At 40.4% G+C, this 19,055-nt stretch overlaps 1 protein-coding gene and 1 pseudogene across 1 annotated transcript in view; both read right to left on the bottom strand.

Moving 5' to 3' along the window:
* The window catches only part of SYTL5 (synaptotagmin like 5), a 376,311-nt gene that overhangs the window by 128,887 nt on the left and 228,369 nt on the right, over positions 1-19,055 (bottom strand). The window lies entirely within an intron of this gene.
* Positions 1,291-2,400, bottom strand: LOC110142403 (transcription elongation factor A protein 1 pseudogene; annotated as a pseudogene).

Below are 19,055 nucleotides of genomic sequence, written 5' to 3'. Positions count from 1 at the left end.
CCTACTTTCAGGGTTCCTCAGCTGTTACACAAATCCACTGCGTGCACACAGTTTCCACCAGGGCACTTGTGGGCAAGGGGAATCAATGCCAACGTGAAGCTCACAAGACTAGCTGTCCTGATAATAATAAAATCCATTGTATCTGACCCAGGATTGTGTGTCTTCAAACACCATACATAAAACTGTGACAGACCTACTTTATAGCTTGAAAGTAGAAAAAAATCTAAGAGCTTTTATGGTTCATACCATAACCCTAACCTTTTTAGAGGATAAACTGAATCTTTCAAAATTGGTCAAAGGGTACAAAGTTCCAGTTATGCTGATGAATAACTCCTAGGGATCTACAGGACAGTTCAGTGACCACAGCTAACAATACTGCATTGTTTACTTAAAAATGTGCCATCTTTATCATAAATACACACAAAGATAAATACTCACATACACACATATACATTCTAAATGTGTTAAAGGAAATACACACCTAAACATGGAAAAAAGAATGGGAGAAAGTCAAAATATTAAGTTTATCTTTGGGTAGTACTTTATTTTTTTTTTCATGTTTAATAACAAGAAACTTTATTGAATTACAAATTTAAAAATGGCTCACTTAAAAGTGGGACTATTTTATTCTTCTTACACTCATTCTTTCAAAAATTCATGTTATTTTCCAAGTGATAAAAGGTTACTCTATGACCTGACAAAGTGGAGGTGGTACGGCACCAGTGGCCAATTCTTACATGTGGGATCTTCATGTGGACTTCTGGAAGTTTCCTCTACTGCATCAAACTGACCTGTGGTGAGCAGTGGAGGGGCGGGGAGGGGGGGGCGTGCAAGCTGGTTCTGAAGTCTTTCCATAGGGGTGGGAAAGTGGAGATGGAGCAGGATGAGATGTGGTCCTCATAACTGGGGACTCAAGATATGCGACAGCCAGCATGAGATCGTTCTTCCTTATTCCCAATCAAGCAGATGGCACACACTTAACTGCAAGGTCCGTCCCATAAACGTGGGCCGTGTTATAGCCCACGCACTTGTCTGTCCCTCAGCCTTACTCCTGTGTAACAGAGGCAGCAAGTCAGTGAGGACAGAAATGTGCCCCGTCAGTCTCCATATGGAAAGACCACAGCTTAATGATCTCTATAAGCCTTAAAGTCCTCAGTCAGGGCAGATTTCCAAATCAAAGTCAAGTCAGGAACTGTTCACAGGAACCACACTATTCTAAAACGCTAACATCTTCCTCCCAGTGTGTCTTCCTGAAACTGCAGAAGGCGTTTAAGGAAGGGACAGTATGTCAAAATCAGAGACTAACCCAAGGGAGGCAAGTTACTTTAAAAATCTCATTTGCAGGAAAACTAGCGAGTTGACCTAGTCTTAAAGCTAACTACAAAATCCATCTTCTTAATGGTCGAGATGTTTTGCCAATGCTTCCAACTCAACAGAACTTCCACTGGTTTCCACACTTGTTGCAGACGACAAACGTTGTCACGGGTTCATCAGCACTCCGCGTTTGTACCTGTGTGTAGGTGCAGTTCTTCTTCTTACACTTACCGCACGTGAACAAGTCCGTCTGGGTCCCGCCCGTCTTGGCCATCTGATGCTCTCTGATAGCTTCTTTGGTCAAGTTTTTCCGCATCTCTTTGAGCTCATCACTAGCCATCTCCTCTGCTGTCATTCTAGCAAACAAGTCAGGAGGAATGTTCCCACACAGCACGTTTTCCCTTAAATTTGGATTTTTGGCATCCTTAAGATTTGATATCCTACTTTGTACTCTATTTTTGTATTTCATGTCTGTATTCCTTATTTCTTGATAGATGGCTTCCTCGATCTGAGAACCCAATTCTTCCTCGTCAGCTCCAATGGCGATGTAGTCATCTCCCATTCGTAGAGCAGCAGCGAGCATCTCCCTGCACTTTAACCGCACAGAATCAGAAGTGCTCGGCGCCCAAGGAAAAGATGAGACATAGGTGTCCTGGGCATTGGTCTCGTCCTTTCTGCTGCTCATGTTGCCGCTAGAGCTGCTTTCCTCTCTTGCTTCAGGGCTATTCTGTGACGTAACTGCAGTATCTTTTTTCTTTTCTTCAGAATCTTTATCTGTTGATGGTCCATCTAATAACTTTTTCCAGGATTTGATGAGAGACTTTGCTAAAGATGTAACTTCTTCATCTGTGCTCTGCTTGCGAATAGCCTTCACTGACATTCCAATTCTTGTGGACTGTAATAGTTCCAGGGTCATGGGAATATTCTTAAGCTCCTTCAGTAAATCCAATGCTCCAGCCGCGTTCTTCTTCTGCACCATCTTGTCCATCTTCTTGGCAATGCGGATCACCTCGTCCTCCATGGCTCCGGCGGGCCTGCCCTGCGCCCGGCCGTGTGGGATGGGATGTGCTTGAAGCTGGCTGGCGGCGGGCGAGCCCAGGCGTCTGCTAGGCGCCTCAGCAGGCTGGGCCCAGGCGCTTCCTCACTCACCGAGCCCGCGGCAGCGGTCTGGGTAGTACTTTAATTTCTTCTTTATAATGCTCTTTGTTCCCATGTTTCTACAATGAATGAGTAGTGTCATGTAGTTTTGTGGTTAATAAATGTAATTTTAAAATAATGCTTAATTCACTAAGGCATGCTCAGGGTAGGAGAAAATAAAGCCAAAGAACAGATGCAATGGGTTACAGAGCATATGAATGCAATGAAATGCTGGATCTAGAGGATACATAAATATATAAAGCATGGGCTCTGTTCCTAAAGAGTTTGTCTATTTTGTAGTGGAGACAGACGAAAACATTTTTTAAAAGGTCATAAATGTCAACTTGGCTTTGAGAACACAAAGAAAAGGACAGTGAGGAAAAGGAAAGTGGTCATTGTGGGATGTGAAGATGGTAAATATGAAAAGCCACAACTACAGAGAACTGGTCCAGGGAATAGTGAATAATCCCAAGGCTGGGGTCTGAGTTCATGGTGGAAAGGGAAGAGGAAGGAAACAGCCAGCCAGGGAGGAGTTTGATGGCCAAATAAATCACCTGGACTTTATCCAGTGTTTTCCACACTGTGTCTTTCGGACTGGTTTCTTAGGAAACACAGCAAGGCAGGTTGCATGGCCAAGTCTCTGGCGCCGACCCCTGCTTCAAACAGAGCAGCTCTGCTTTTATCTCTTCTATAAGTTGGATTTTCTGGCAGGGTTTTATTTGAAGGCGTTCCATGACCTTAAAAAGTCTGAACACTGCTCCCATGCCATCAAACTGTTGGATGCTTTTAAGACAAGGAATTGCGCATTCAGATTTCTATTTTAAATGCGTGTTTTGAAAGACATCGGTATTCAGTAATTGTCTGAGAGGGTAGAGGTTATGTAGACAATGAGGAGGATCAGGCAGGAGGACCAGGGAGAGACTGGGAAGTGAAGTTTGTTGGAGGAATAAAGGACCATTTTTTCAGATATTCGGGGATACCTCAATATCTCAATCAGGGAGATAATCTCAATAAGGTCCAGTTACCAACTAGATGTGAGTGGGAAGAGAGGGCCACTGAGGTTTCTGGCATGGGGAAATGCAAAGATTCTTAAATTTTAGTGTACATTAGAACCAGCCATGGGACTTGTCCAGACATAGATTCCTGAGGTTCCATCTCCAGAAATTCTGATTCAATAGGACTGGGGTAAAGCCTAGGAATGTTGATGGTAATATTACTAACAGAGATAGAGGATACAAAACAAAAAAGGGTGAGAGAAAAAAAGTTATTTAAAATCTGAAGATGTTGGGGTCCAGGTGCTTAGGAGGCAAATATAAAAAACAAAGACCTGTTCAGAAGGGCATTTGGAATATGAAACTCAAGTTTATCAGAGAAGTCTATACAAGAGGCATTTATTATTATTTTTTTTACAAGAGGCATTTAAATGAGAATTACTGATACCTACATGGTGGCTGAAATCATACAAGTGAGAATACACAGGAAGAGAAGAGGCAGAGATAGGATCATGAGGATCAGTAATTTTTAAAGAAGACACAAAGAAATAAATGCACTGATGAAAGAAACTAGGGGCAGAGGATATCAACATAGCAAAAGACACAGTTGTGTCTAACGAACTGGGAGTCAAGCATATCACTCAGAAATCAATGGAGACCACCATTATGTCCAGGGAGGCTTCCCTGGTGGCTGAGACAGAAAAGAGTCTGCCTGGAGTGCAGGAGACCCGGGTTTGATCCCTGCGTTGGGAAGATCCCCAGGAGAATGAAACAGTAACCCACTCCAGTATTCTTGCCTGGAAAATCCCATGGATGGAGGAACCTGGAAGGCTACAGTCCTTGGGGTCGCAAAGAGTGGGACATGACTGAGTGACTTCACTTTCACTTTATTATGTTCAGATTTCAATCAATCAATCAAGAAAACTGTTACAAACACCTCCAGTTGCATGATCTCCAGAGTTTCTGGGTACCACACTAAACCCAGAAACTCTAGGAAATGTACCTTATCAATACATTGAACTCAATCCAGTGTTATATCACATGTTCCTTGGCTGTATCCTAGTTTCTAATAATATAGATTAGTAAACCTTGCAATTATTTGGGGTGGGCATAATCTAATTCCTTCAAGGTCATACTTTGTACTTGTCCCCTCCCACAACCCAAGAGCATACTAAACTATGATCACAGTTAGGGGTCTTGTGGGAACAAGGATTATTTGCAGTAACTGTTGATTATTGGATAAGTTCTTGCATCCAAAAAGAAAAAAGAGACAGTCTGAAAATCAGCCATCAGCTAGGAGACCTAAAATTGTCATTGGCCAAGACCACAGGAAAGAAGAGTACAAGATGGACATCTGGGGGAAAGCTCTGCAATAAGTTATGTTGTAGGAGACAACTTGAAGCCTGGAGAGTTTTGAAAAGTCTTCTGTGTTCTAGTATGAGTATAGCATAGATCCTTCAGGGCAAAACAGCTTTAAAGTTGGTGTAAGAGGAAGCAATATTCTACCCATAAGTTCACCTGTCATCCAAACCTAATTAATCAAGCTCTCTGTATGGATAACAAATAACTGCTAGGAAATCCTGCTTCCAAAATCTTATTGACATGACCTAGCCGAGAAGACTCTAGGTCCTTTGTGGAAACCTACCTAGGCTACTCGAGCAAGTATCCTGCAACCCAGGAAAATCTATTTTTAAACAAAATCTGAAGCTGATTCTCACGAGTTCAGATGGCTCCTGGGTAGAGGGGGATTGGTTACCCATAAATACAACCAGCTTGTTGCCCCTCTGACTTAGTTTGGGTTCCTATCAGTCTGATTACTAATGCCAAGTCTGACAAACACAGCAAGCAACTGGGGAGTAAGATGAACAAGATTCATGCAACTCAGAGGTGGCCTTACACCATGCTCTATACTGTGCATGCATGCTCAGTCGTGTCTGACTCTCTGCGATCCCATGAACTGTATAGCCCGCCAGGCTCCCCTGTCCATGGGATTTCTCAGGCAAGAATACTGGAGTGGGTTGTCATTCCTTTCTCCAGGGGATCTTCCTGACTCAGGGATTGAACCCACGTCTCCTGCCTTGCCGGTGGATTCCTTACCAACTGTGTGCCATCAGGGAAGCCGGATGCTCTCTCTACTCTAGGGTTGGCAAACTTCTTCTATTGAGGGCCAGCCAATAAATATGTTAGGCTTTTTGTTACAAGAGGCAAAATCATGGTTATATTGTAGCTATTTATATAACAAGAAAGAAAAATGTTCACATATATTTTACTGAAAAAAATCAAATATAATAATGATTGAGAACATTTGTTTTGAGGGGTTTTTTGGTAACACATAACTACTAATGAGAAGAATGGAATTACAGGCAAGATAGCATTTCACTTAACTGGGCTCCAATGTTAGTATTCCTATAACCAAGTTGATGAAAGTAGGCCTGATCTCACCCCAAATCTACTCAATTTGAATGTGAATTTTAACAAGAGCCCTCAGTGGTGTGTGTGCACCCTGAAGTTTGAGAACACAGTGGTTGAGTTCCTTAATACTATTTGACCTGCATTTCTATGCTTTTAAAGAAGAAAATGAGGATTTCCTTGGTGGTCCAATGGTTAAGAATCCACCTGCAAGACAAATGGATAAGGAAGCTGTGGTACATATACACCATGGAATATTACTCAGCCATTAAAAAGAATTCATTTGAGTCAGTTCTAACGAGATGGATGAAACTGGAGCCCATTATACAGAGTGAAGTAAGCCAGAAAGATAAAGATCAATACAGTATACTAATGCATATACATGGAATTTAGAAAGATTGTAACGATAACCCTATATGCAAAACAGAAAAAGAGACACAGATGTACAGAATAGAATTTTGGACTCTGTGGGAGAAGGTGAGGGTGGGATGTTTTGAGAGAACAGCATCGAAACATGTATATTATCTAGGGTGAAACAGATCACCAGCCCAGGCTGGATGCATGAGACAAGTGCTCGGGCCTGGTGCACTGGGAAGACCCAGAGGAATCGGGTGGAAAGGGAGGTGGGAGGGGGGATCGGGATGGGGAACACATGTAAATCTGTGGCTGATTCATGTCAATGTATGACAAAAACCACTATAATATTGTAAAGTAATTAGCCTACAAGTAATAAAAATAAAAAAAAATAAACAGGAAAAAAAAAAAAGAATCCACCTGCAAATGTAGGGGACACAGATTTGATCCCTGGTCCAGGAAGATTCCACATTAACTAATCCCATGCCCCACAACTACTGAGCCTGTGCTCCGCAACAGGAGAGGCCACTACATTGATAAGCCCACCTCACCGCAAAACTAGAGAGTCACCCCGGCTCTCCACACCTAGAGGAAGTCCGCACACAGCGACAAAGTCCCAGCACAGCCAAAAATAATAAATTGAAAACAAAAGAAAATGAAAGTTGTGTGACTTAGAAAACATTCTCAAACCATTCTTGCCTGGGAAATCCCATGGACAGAGGAGCCTGGCAGGCTACAGTCCATGGGGTCGCAAAGAATCGGACAACTGAGTGACTAACACTCTCTCACTTTCAAAATTTCACTTCAAGAAATCTTACAGGGTCTCTGGCCCTGAAGTAAAGACACAAGGGACTCAATTGCCAGGCCTACCACCAAGATGAAAATGTTCTACCACTAAATTGTGGCGATGGTGTTTAACCTCTCAATATACTATAAAACACTGCATTTTATATTCCAAATGGGTGGATTCTATGGGAGGTGAATTGTCTCAATGAGGCTTTTTTAAAAAATCAAATTGAAGAATTTCTGAGTTTAGAGGTGAATTTTAAATGCATTTTTAAAACTTCCCATAGTTTCTCAACAGACAGCTCAAGTAGAGAATTGCAAGGACTCCAGGTTTCTGATTCAGGAAGCTCTGAGTACAAATTCCAGCTATACTACTGACTGTGTTACAGACACTAAGCTACTTAACCTCTCTGAACTTCAATTTCTTCTTCTGTAAAGTAGAAATAATAACAGTACCCATCACATAGGGGTACTGGGGCATAAAAAGTAACTGCTAATGCAAAATGTCTAGCACAGTCCATGTCACACTCTTGGAATCATGACACACTTCACATTAACCAAGTCATAATTAACCATGCCTGATCTATTATCCATGTTGTACTATATTTAATGTTGTATAGAATATCTTCAGCTCCATTATCAATCATATTTGCCTTAACTCCTTTTCCTTATGGTTCATGGTAATAATAACAGTAAACACATAGTATGCATGCATGCATGCTAAGTTTCTTCAGTCATGTCCAACTGTGTGCAACTGTGCAAATTCATGGACTGCAGCCCGCCAGGCTCCTCATCCATAGAATTCTCCAGTCAAGAATACTGGAGTGGGTTGCCATTTCCTTCTCCAGGGGATCTTCCCATCCCAGGGATGGAATCTGCGTCTTATGTCTCCTGCATTGGCAGGCGGTTCTTTTATCACTAGCTCCAGCTGGGAAGCCCAAACACATAGCATTCATATCCAAATACCAGACCTTATTCTGAGGTGCTTGTCCATACAAATTAACTCATTCAATCTTTTTTTTTTTTTTTTTGACTATTGTTTGTTTTTTTTGTTTGTTTTTTTTTGTTTTTGTCATACATTGAAATGAATTAGCCATGGATTTACATGTATTCCCCATCCCAGTCCCCCCTCCCACCTCCCTCTCCACCCGATCCCTCTGGGTCTTCCCAGTGCACCAGGCCTGTAACTCATTCAATCTTAACATTAACCCTTTGAGTTATTTTTACTATTTCCATATTAGATATGGAAAATTAGGCAGAGGAAGATTAACTTGTTCTGTGCCACAGAGCTCAAAAGTGGTGGAGCTAAGATTCAAATTAAGGCGATCTTCCTCTGTTCATGATTACACTGTACCACAGAATGAAATATATATACATATGCACACATATATGGGATTCCCTGGTAGCTCAGAAGGTAAAAAAAATTTGCCTGCAATGCAGGAGACCCAGGTTCAATCTCTGGGTCGGGAAGATCCCCTGGAGAAGGGAATGGCTACCCACTCCAGTATTCTTGCCTGGAGAATTGCATGGACAAAGGAACCTGGCAGGCTATAGTCCATAGAATCACAAAGAGTTGGACCCGACTGAGCAACTAATATACACACATACATACACATATAAGTAGATAACAATATAATAAATAACATAACACACAGGTGTGTGTGTGTGTGTGTGTGTGTGTGTGTGTGTGTGTGCATGGCTTCCCTGGTGGCTCAGCAGTAAAGAATCTGCCTGCAATGCAGGAGACATAAGTTCAGTCCCTAAGTCGGGAAGGTCCCCCAGAGAAGGAATTACCAACCCACAATATTCTTGCCTGGAAAATCCCGGGGACAGAGGAGCCTGGTGTTCTACAATCCATGGAATTGCAAGAGATGGACATGACTTAGTAACTAAACCACCACCACCATGTATATTTTGTCTTGGTCAACCTTATACCAATGCCCAGCCCACTGGCTTTTGGAGGGTCCACATTTGATACCAAAGGACCATACAAAGATGGATACACAGGCACACCGGCAAAACAAGAAATAGACTGAGGGAAAAGCAGACTCTTTGTACCTTTTTTCCCAAGAAAAATGAGTAGCAATGCTACTCTAAATGTGGTTCATGGACATAATAGTGCTGTTCAGTAAACTTGTAATAGGCAAGATGTGTACAGAATTCAGAGCATTCAAGAACTTTCGTGGGACTTTGACGTTGACACGACAAAGGAGCATATCATCAGTGGACTCACTTCGCTGTACAAGGAATTTTACAAAAGTATTAGAGTTTAAGGTGGCTTAGAAAATTTAGAACAAAGAAACTGGGTCTTTATCACACATAGCTGGGGAGAGAACACTGAGAGGCAATCCTCAATGTTTTCTTTTTCTTCTAATGTTCCTCAAGCTAGCTGTTCTCTCTGCCAAGAACAAAGCTTGGAGATCTGAACACTGAAATTTATTACGAGACAGTGGAGAGAGGAATGTAAGATACAACACTGAGGCAGCCTCTCCTGAGTGAGAAAGGACGTGAAAGCTGCAGCAGCGGCCAGGGTGTGAAGAGAGCAGAAACGAAGCAAGGAAGGGCCTGCTACTACATGGGCTCCTACAAGCATGGTCTGAACAGCTCAGCTGGGAGAGGGGAAATTAGCACTATCTGTGGGAACTCAAAGTGCTCAGGGGCCAGCTGACATAAGAACCTTGAATAATGACGAACATAGGTTTCCCCCCTTCACACACACCTTGATAGAAGGTCACAGAGAGTATGTCAAGCCCCCAGATATTGGCATCAGGGCCAGATCAGGGACAACTTTACAGATAAAGACCAGCACAGATTGGGTGAGCCTGTGAAACAGGGAGAAAGGTAAAAATTGAGTCAGCAGAGAAAAAAAATATACCAGGGAAATGCCTTTAGAAGTTACTTAACTTGACCAGGGTAACTTGCATACCACAGGGACTCTGGTTCAAATCCAAGCTCTGAAATTTGTTAGACTTGGGATCTTGAAGATATGGTTGAACGAAGACATGATCTTGGTTACATGGAAAGCATATGAATAGGGCTTAGTTCATAGGAAATCCACAGAGAAGATGAATAGTTACTATTGTTATTGGTGGCAGTATTGCACCCACATTTTATATTTGCTGATCCAGGTTCAATAGTTATCCCAATGTGTGTGTGTGTACTGTGCTTAGTCGCTCAGTCATGTCCAACCCTTTGCGACCCCTTGGACTATAGCCTCCCAGGCTCCTCTGTCCATGGGGATTCTCCAGGCAATAATACTGGAGTGGGCTGCCTCAGGGGATTTTCCCAAACCAGGTATTGAACCCAGGTCTCCTGCATTGCAGCCAGATTCTTTACCATCTGAGCTACCAGGGAAGCCCAAGAGAGTCAAACAAATATTACCAGTGGGTTTTATCTTCAATGTTCAGGAATCTACTCTGTAGATCTGAGTGCTGCTAATATGTAGTTATATCCTACTGTGCTTAAGTATAAAACTAAACATATAGCTATTACTCACAAGAACAATGAGATAAACAGGAGTTCACTTGAACGAAAATCAATAGCTGTTTGATTTTGTTGTGTGTTAGAAATAACCTTGCTGTGTTTAGAGCTCAAACGTAGTAACAACAAAATTAGAAGACAACTGTGAATGGTTTGAAGCAGGTTAAACTCTTCCTTCTGTACCATGACTACTTCAAAGAGAACATTCCAGAGTTTTGTTTTGTTTTTTTCATGTTACTGACCGAACTCCCTGGAATTATTTTTCCTAAGCTGGTCTCTCAATTATAGGACAGTGATTCATTCTCACAAAATGTGTTTTAATACACTTCCAGTTCTACCCAAAACGTGCAACTTGAAAATTATATAGGCACAGACATAACAGAATACACCATATTTGTGGAAAGTTGGGGAAAACTGCCTGTTTTGTATCAGGTACTTACTACTTTAAAAAACTTATCCTTGATATCATATCATTAAATTTATTATTTTTTGTGTGTGAATATAAATTACTTAAAACATTGGCTTTTACAATTTTATGCATTTACTCTGTGAAGGACCGTATTGGAGAGAACCAGAAGACAAACTGTTAGATGAACCGCTGACCACCCGCCCTTGCCAGGCAACAGAGAGGAGAAAACACTTGCAGGAGTCATCTCACAACAGGAGGTCCTGGGAAGGATCAAGGAACTCACAAGCTACCAGCAACCAGGATTCTGGACGGGACACTCCAGTCCAGAGGTCCTACCAACCTCCCAGGATCCTCCTCGCTGGAATCCATCTCGGCTGAGCGATGCATGTGCCAAAATTTATTATTTTTTTAATTAATTTGTATTGACATATAGTTGATTTACAATGTTGTGTTAGTTTCCATTTGATCTGGTTCCTCTGCCTTTTCTAAATCCTGCTTGAACATCTGGAAGTTCACAGTTAACGTACCATTGAAGCCTGGAGAATTTTGAGCTTCCTTTGCCAGTATGTGAGATGACTGCAATTGTGCGATAGTTTGAACATTCTTTGGCACTGCTGTTTTTTGGGATTGGAATAAAAACTGACCTGTTCCAGTACTGTGGCCATTACTGAGTTTTCCAGATTTGCTGGCATACTGAGTGCAGCACTTTCATGCAATTATCTTTTAGGATTTGAAATAGCTCAACTGGAATTTCATCACCTCCACTAGCTTTGTTCGTAGTGATGTTTCCTAGGGCCCACTTGACTTCACATTCCAGGATGTCTGGCTCTAGGTGAGTGATACCATTGTGATCATCTGGGTGATGAAGATCTTTTTCGTATAGTTCTTCTATGTATTCTTGCCACCTCTTCTTATATGTTCTGCTTCTGTTAGGTCCCTATAGTTTCTGTCCTTTATTGTGTCCATCTTTGCATGAAATGTTCCCTTGGTATCTCTAATTTGCTTGAAGAGATCTCTAGTCTTTCCCATTCTAAAATAGGCTCTTACTACTTAGAAAATCCTTCTTTGATATTGTATCATTTGGTTTAAATGAAATTAAGTTCAAAATTTTAAATCATATGCTAATGTTCCGACTCTTTGTGACCCTGTGGACTGTAGCCTACGAGGCTCCTCCATCCATGGGATTTTCCAGGCCAGAATACTGGAGTGGGTTGCCATTTCCTTCTCCAGGGATCTTCCTGACTCAGGAATCAAACCCAGGTCTCCCACATTGCAGGCAGACGCTTTACCCTCTGAGCCACCAGAGAAGCCCAATTTCACACTAGGAGACTAAAATCTATTGATCTCTATACACAGGTCTTGGGAGAATGTATCAATGGATTTGTCTATATTCTGATATTTGAATTAAAGAAATATATTTCATATGATCTCTTGGTCTATGTTTACCAAGTGGGCTGTTGCTGAACTTAGCTTTTGCAATCTAGATAAAAGTATATTTAAAGTCTATTTTTGAACCTTGGAACATCATTATTTGATGGCTAGATTCCAAATATGATTTCCCTACACATACAGAAACCTTCCCACACCCTATCTCAACTATAATTTCTGCTTCCCTGGTAGCTCAGATGGTAAAGAATCCGCCTGCAATGCAGGAGACCAAGGTTCAATTCCTGGGTCAGGAAGATCCCCTGGAGAAAGGAATGGCTACCCACTCCAGTTTTCCTGCCTGGAGAATTCCATGTACAGAGGAGACTGATGGGCTACAGTCCAAGGGGTCGTAAAGAGGTGGACACGACTGAGCAACTCACACTTTTACCACTTTTATTCTTATGTTACACAACAATGTTAAGTGATTTTTTTTTACATTATATTGTTTGGTTTTAAGGATTTTGCTTGCTAATGAAATATATCTTAGAGTTGGTTTTTGTTTTTCATTATTTTAATTTCCCTTCAAGTCCTGACTCTTGGAAATATTTTCTGACTGCACAACACCAAAAACGAAAATGTCACCAAAATCTATTTACATGAACCAGAAATCCTTAAATGAACTGGATGTGTTCATAATGTAGAAACAGAGTGTTTCCTGGCATTCGGTTAGAAAGATTAAATCAAATTAGCCTGGATAAGTCAACTGTTACAAGGACTGGAAATTGCTAAATTAAACATTAACAAGAGTTACAAATGGTACTGTGCCTACTTAGAAATGAATAAGGTTATTAAGGGACTCAGAGAAGGTAAGTCAGATTTTAATATTTTTATTCAGTGAAGCAGAAAATGAAGTAGAAGTCTAACAAATTATTTTTGTAGCTGATAAGGCTTCCAGAAAATAATTTTTAATTAGGTGAGAGAACAATTAAATGGACAAGAAGTTATTAAACAAGGAAGCAAAAAGTGGCAACTCTAAAAACTGAGCTTAAACTTCTGTTGGCAAAAGCAAAGATGCAAACTAACAGACAACAAAGATGGAAACTAACACACACAAGAGAGCATCCCCACGGCAAGGGCAACAATGAAGCACCGTGCAAAGTACCTACCAATGCACAGTATAATATGCTGTCTAGGAAAGAGGGCATCACTATTGGAGAACTGTGATGCTCATGTACAGAATCACGGGTGAGAAAAATCAGATGCTTCTTGAACAGATACTGGAATATCTAGTATAAATCTTATTTTTATATATTCTGAGAAAGTAGCAAACATTTAAGACCACTCATCAAGGAAAACTGGAACAGCAACATCTAACAGCTGCCCAATTCACCACAGCCTGTTCTCTTGAGTAAGACCTGAGAGTACAGAGAGGCTAGGATGATAGGACTCAATGGCTGAGAATATGGGCTCTTGACTCTAGACTACTGGGGTCTGCAGCCTGGCTCAATTATTCATTAATTATGGACAACCTCCTGAGCTTATTCTTATGTAAATAGAATGAAGATGATGAAGTCTATCTCATTGGGTTATTGTGAAGAGTAAAGGGAGCTAAACAATCTAAAGCACCCCTGGAATAGTCATTTGTCCTTTCTTAACATAAAAAAAAAAAACCCTCACCCAAAGTGAATACTGTGTGTTAGTAAAAATACATACTCTGGCCAATGATCCTATAAATTGAGAGAAATTTCTAAGGTCCCTTGCACTCTGAAATGCTAGAAGCGTATACCTGTTAAACAGAGATTCCTAGGGACTTCCCTGGCAGTCCTATGGTTAAGATTGGACAGCTTCCACTGCAGGGGGTGAGGGTTTGACCCTGGGCTTCCCTTGTAGCTAAGTCGGTAAAGAATCCGCCTGCAATGCAGGAGACCTGGGTTCGACCCCTGGGTCGGGAAGATCCCCTGGAGAAGGAAATGGCAACATACTCCAGTATTCTTGCCTGGAAAATGCCATAGACAGAGGAGCCTGGTGGGGTACAGTTCATGGGGTTTGAAAGAGTCAGACACGCCTTAGTGACTAAACCACAAGGAACTAAAGATTCCACATGCCTTGCAGTGAGGCCAAAAGAAGGAGGCAGGGGAGAGAGATTTCTAGAGTGCAGAGGATAAGTTTGGTTTCTTAACATTTGGACACTGGAGTGTGTGTGTGTGTGTATGTTTTTTATTGGAGAATAATTGCTTTACAACTAACAATTGTGTTAGTTTCTCCTGTATAACCAAGTGAATCAGCTCTTTGTATACATATTATCTCCTAACTCTTAGGCCTCCCTCCCACCCCCTAGGTCACCACAGAGCACCAAGCAAAGCTCCCTGTGCAATACGGCAGCTTCCCACTAGCTAGCTATTTTACACAGGGTAGTTTATATAACTTAGTTCTTATCTCTTCAATTCATCCCACCCTCCCCTTTCTCCGCTATGTCCACATGTCCATTCTTTATGTCTGCATCTCTATTCCTGTTCTATAAATAGGTTCATTGTGTACCATTTTTCTAGATTTCACATGTCAATATATGATACTTTTCTCTGACTTATTAATACTTCTCTCTGTATGACAGATTCTACATCCATTTACATCTCTACAAACAACTCAGTTTTGTTCCTTTTTATGGTTAATATTCCACTGAATATATCTACCACGTCTTCTTTATCCATTCATCTGTTGATGGACATTTAGGTTTCTTCCATGCCCTGCCTATTATAAACAGTGCTGCAACGAACATTGGGATGCATGTATTTTTTTTGAATTATGGTTTTCTCAGGCTATAAGCCCAGTAGTCGCATTACTGAGTCATAAAATAGTTCTATTTTTAGTTTTTAAAGGAACCTTCCTACTATAATCCATAGTAGCTATATGAATTTATATTCCCATCATTTTCAATGATGAAAACCTGAAAACACTTCCTCTAAGATCAAGAATAAGACATGGATGTCCACTCCTGCCACTGTTGTTCAACATAGTTTTGGAAGTCCTAGCCACAGCAATTAGAGAAGAAAAAGAAGTAAAAGGAATGCAAATTGGATACTGATATTTTGATTCCATGACATATCAACACATTTCATGACTCTATAAGGGCCAACTACTTACCATTCTTTTCTCTTTAACAACATTAAAAATGTGCCTGAAATACCATTATCCCCAAGTAGTTACTCAGAATGTTCGTATCTCCTTATGTACATCTATTCACACAAAAGGACAGCCATTTATGATGACAACGATGACAGGGCCATTTGTGATCTCAATGATGAGGGATTCAGCCAGGTTTAAGTGTCTGCCCCATGGCTCTGTTTCCATCTTTACTACACCTGATCCTCACCTGGTGACTCAGTTCTATTAATAATAACTCACTCCCACCTTGTATCTACATGTCACTGGCCTCCAGCACCACCTCCCACACTTACAGAGCAATTACTATAGGTCAGGCACTGTTTTGTAAGTATTTTACATCTGTTAATCCTTTAAATCAAACACACCCTCCTCTGAGTGCAAACAATTATTACTCCCATTTTACTGATGAGGACCCAGGAACAGAGAAGCTAAATTTTCTTAGTTTCACACCTGGTCAGTAGCAAAACTGGGATTCAAATTCAACCCTATACTATACTTCCTCGGTATAGTTAAGACTCAGAACCTTGGTCCCCACCCCTGAGTTACTCTTATATTAACAAGTCTTACTTTAATATTTACCTAGTGCTTCATGGTCTTAAATGACTTCACCTCTATGATCTCGTTTGTTCCTTGTGACCATTATGCAAGATAGGATAACTATGAGGAAACAGGCTCATAGAGAGCAAAAGTGTACAAGAGGGAGTGACATGTAGAACAGAGCTTAACCCTGTGTCTTTGGCTACCAAAACCTGTTATTCCCATCACTTCCATTATTTTGTTCTGAAGGTTTAGAAAAAGAAGATACCTGCGTGATAGGGACTTTCTGGGGATGGATTTTCTCATGGAGCTAGAATCTAACCAAGACTCTGAATTCAAGATGACTCTCAGGGAGGGGAGGATGAGAAAACACAGAATAAAAGGAAAAATAACAGAAAAAGGAGATGAGAAAGGATAGATATTAGCTAGATTATTATGAAAGAAATGAAAGAACTCGGCAGTGGTTTAGGTGTTGAGAGTCAATGAAAAGTTAGATGCAAAACTGATTTCAAGCTATCAAGAAGCCAGGAGACTGTCAAAGCCATTAACAGAAACACGGACGAAAGAGGAATTAGTTTCACATAAAACTGAGTTTGGCTACAATCCTGAAGACCATTGGGTGACAGTTGGACTTGGATGTACAAGTGGGAAAATATACAGCAGACGGAAAAACCTAGAAATGGATAACTTGAAGGCATTCACTTAGAGGTGATATCTCAAACTATGAGTCAATAGAAGGCACAGGCCAAGAAAACAAGTAATACATTACGGCCCAAATGCTAAACCTAGGGGGAAACCATCACTTAGGGAAGAGAAGAAGAAACAAGAGGGAAAGTGGTAGAAAAGTAGCTGAAGAGATAGTAGAGAATCACAGATATTAAGAATGGAAAAAATTCAAGAAGTAGGAAGTGACAATGAATGCCACATAAAGCAAAGGAGTCAAATGGAATGAGGATTCGAATAAGTATACCTCACAGCACTTACTACATTTATAATAAATTACTTGGGTAAATTGGCATCGTTCCTAACTATAATAGAGGCACTTAAAGGCAAACTTTGAGTGTTTCCTACTGTAACTTCAGTACATAGTACTGCTCATGTTTACATGTCACTAAATCAACAGCTACTGTGAATAGGTGAATCAATAGATAAACGAATGAATATAATTAGATTTCTTGAAAGCACCACAAATGACCCTTGGAAATTCAGTGTCAATAAACCAATGAAGGTAGATGTCACGTCATAGGGCAATTTACAGAAAGTGGGACTTTAAAACAGAGGAAGTGGGTAGTATAACAATAGAAGCAGATTTAATTAAACATTTCTCAGAGATGTGTTCTTGCTCAAATGATATAACAGATCAGGTGGACTTGCAATCCTAGGACACTATATATTTATCAAATTTTGTCCTAACAGCTCTGCCTGACTTCCAGATGATCTTCAAGAACTTAAGGCAGTCACTACAGTTGCCAACTCTACAAGTGATGCAAATAAGGGGACCTACCTGCTTTACTAGTGCTATCTTGAATAGAATCAGAACTCCATGGACGAGGCATCAAGGAAGATGCAATAAAGCAGGGTAAAGAAACAGAAGTCAAGAAAATGATACTACCCACAGAAAGAGGTAGCCTGGAATGGACCCACATTCAAGACAAGTTTCAAGTCCCTTGATGGGGTTTTCCTTTGTGGTCCAGTGGTAAAGAATCTGCCTACCGATGTAGTGGACACAGGTTCGATAACTGGCCAGGGAAGATCCCACAGGCCACGGAGCAACTAAGCCCAGGCACTACAACTACTGAGCCCATGCTCTAGAGCTCTGCAACAAGAGAAGCCTCACAGTGAGAAGCTTGAGCAACACAACTAGAGAGTAGACCCTGCTCACTGCAACTAGAGAAAGCCTGCGTGCAGCAACGAAGATCCAGCACAGACAAGAATAAATAAAAAGAAAAAAAGGGTTCCACCAAATCATCCAAAATATGTGGATGTGTGTGGGAGTAAATGGGTGAGAGCAAGTGCATACACAGACAACATATGGGATATACAAAAGCGTAGTTACAAGTAAATTCTAAATAGAAAGGATTATAGCTAAGTGTTTACATATGCTGGCAAGATCGCTGTAACATATGTCATTGAGTAATAAGGCTTAGGTAAAACAAACTGCATGTTTCACAAATTAAAGTTGCACTTCCTTCTCTTAACATACAAAATGATTATAAGAAAGTCATTTCAACAAAAATGCTAGATGTGTCTCCAGGACACAAAGAAGTAAAATGAACTATTTTATTATTGTATTCCCTAAATTATTAGAACACGTTGGCAAACTTGAATAAGTTGAGCGACAGCACAGCTAATTACCACAGACTTGTAGAGCATTTCAGAAATCCTAAGCACATAGAATAAACATGATTTGACAATAAAAAGACATCTTCTTACCTTTTTCCTTGTTTCCCAGATATTAGTTGCCCATATGTAAACACATATTTGTGTACATGTTTTTAAGCACACAGGGATAGATGGATCTATTTAAGAATTTTACTGATATCCAATCAAATGTTTTTATGCACCTAAGCCATAGGCTTTAAATTATAAGTCTTGTGTTTAAGCTGTTATCTAAACAACATACAGTGTATTATGAAGTGAAAAAATTAAACACTCAGTGCCTATGCTTGAAAGACATTTTAAGGAGGCCAAGATTTAAGCAGTATTTAAAATATATCATCATATATAATATTTTCTAGTCATGACTTTGAATGCTTTAAATAGATACCTCCTTTGTTCTCCAAATACATAGTCTGATATGTTGCAAAAATGTAGTTTTGACTTAAATGAGGACTATGATGTAGCTAATTAAAAAAATCCATATTAAAGAAAAATATTTTAAAACCTGATGCATCTCTCTAGTGTATTATATTCATATTCACAGTCAGTATCTCATCTTCCTGTGGTGCTAAAAACATCATATTTATATTGAACTTATTCCAAGGCTTTCAAACTTCAGCAATCCTACTAAATATATATCCATACTAGATATGTCACCGTATCAAGAATAGGAGTGAAAGCAAAGAACAATTCAAAGGTGCTAAATAAAATCTGACTTATCTAACAAA

This window comes from Odocoileus virginianus, chromosome X (genome assembly GCF_023699985.2).
Source record: "Odocoileus virginianus isolate 20LAN1187 ecotype Illinois chromosome X, Ovbor_1.2, whole genome shotgun sequence".
Lineage (NCBI taxonomy): Eukaryota > Metazoa > Chordata > Mammalia > Artiodactyla > Cervidae > Odocoileus > Odocoileus virginianus.
This window is presented reverse-complemented; position numbering and strand designations above follow the sequence as displayed.